Source organism: Pleurodeles waltl, chromosome 3_1 (genome assembly GCF_031143425.1).
Source record: "Pleurodeles waltl isolate 20211129_DDA chromosome 3_1, aPleWal1.hap1.20221129, whole genome shotgun sequence".
Lineage (NCBI taxonomy): Eukaryota > Metazoa > Chordata > Amphibia > Caudata > Salamandridae > Pleurodeles > Pleurodeles waltl.
In genome coordinates, this window is record NC_090440.1 from 1,082,284,439 (window position 1) to 1,082,285,792 (window position 1,354).

Here is a 1,354-nt window from a genome sequence, read left to right on the forward strand (position 1 = left end):
GCGACCCTCAGACAGGCGTAGCCCCGGGAGGAACCCGGGGCCGCAAGGTGCGTTCGAAGTGTCGATGATCAATGTGTCCTGCAATTCACACTAATTCTCGCAGCTAGCTGCGTTCTTCATCGACGCGCGAGCCGAGTGATCCACCGCCAAGAGTCACAGGCAACTTTTCTCAACGTTCGCCCACCTGCCGGGGCAGGAGAGGCGGGAGGAAGGCGGCGCCGCCCGTCCGCCGACCGCGCGGCGTGACGGCCCGGCACCCCGTCAGGCTTCCCCTCTTGGGAGTCAGCCTCCACGATTCCAAGAACGTTTCCAGGCGCTCGGCCCGGGAGCTTCCCCCCCACCACGCGGACGAGGGGTGTGTTTCCCGGGGCGGCTCGGGGCCCGGGCAGCCCCGCCGCCGCCGGTCCCTCCCGGAGGACCGGGAGGAGCCTCGCGAGTCTTCGAAACCCTCGGCCCGGTCGACGGGCCAGGGTACCTGGCAACGAGGGGGGGTCTCGGCCCCACCTGCACGCCGGCCGTCCGCCCGCCGGGGTCGAGAGTCCCCGGTCCCGAGGCGGGCGGCCCCGAGCCGTGCCAGCCGGCCGGGACTAGCCCACCCACCTGCCCTGGTCGGGTGGAGCCGCGGTTCCCTCGCGGGCCCCGGCTCCTCCTCGCCCAGGCCGCCCTGCCGCCCGGGGACGGCAGGACTTTCGGGGGTGGTCCAAGCCCAGGGTGGCACTACGATTCGGTTTACCCTCCCAGGGTCGTGCCGGGTGGGCGTGGGTTCCGTCTCGGGAGGGGCTTGACTTTTCCGCCTTGCCGCTCCCGGAGGGTCCGGAGCCGGGGAGGCGCGCGCCCCCCTTCCGCTCCCCGGTCCCTCCCTCGCGAGAGGGTCGGGTCCTCCTGGCCGGAGGAGCCCGCACCCGCGCCCGGTCCTCTCTCCCGGGCGCCCCGGCGGCCGCGGACCGCTCCGCCAGCCAGGGATGCGCCAGGGCGAGGGCCGGGCCCTGTGCCTGAGGGGTGTTGCGTTCTGGGAGGCAGCCGAGGGCTTTCGGGCTGGCGCCCTGGGTCGCTCGGGCCGCTCCGCCGTTAATGATCCTTCCGCAGGTTCACCTACGGAAACCTTGTTACGACTTTTACTTCCTCTAGATAGTCAAGTTTGATCGTCTTCTCGGCGCTCCGCCAGGGCCGTTGCCGACCCCGGCGGGGCCGATCCGAGGACCTCACTAAACCATCCAATCGATAGTAGCGACGGGCGGTGTGTACAAAGGGCAGGGACTTAATCAACGCGAGCTTATGACCCGCACTTACTGGGAATTCCTCGTTCATGGGAAATAATTGCAATCCCCAATCCCTATCACGAACGGGGTTCAGC

At 69.6% G+C, this 1,354-nt stretch overlaps 1 non-coding gene across 1 annotated transcript; it reads right to left on the reverse strand.

Moving 5' to 3' along the window:
- Nucleotide 1: 1 nt before the first annotated feature.
- Nucleotides 2-155, reverse strand: LOC138286298 (5.8S ribosomal RNA). The gene has a single exon (XR_011201951.1). It is a non-coding gene; the product is annotated as a 5.8S ribosomal RNA (ribosomal RNA).
- Between the last annotated feature and the right edge of the window lie 1,199 nt (nucleotides 156-1,354).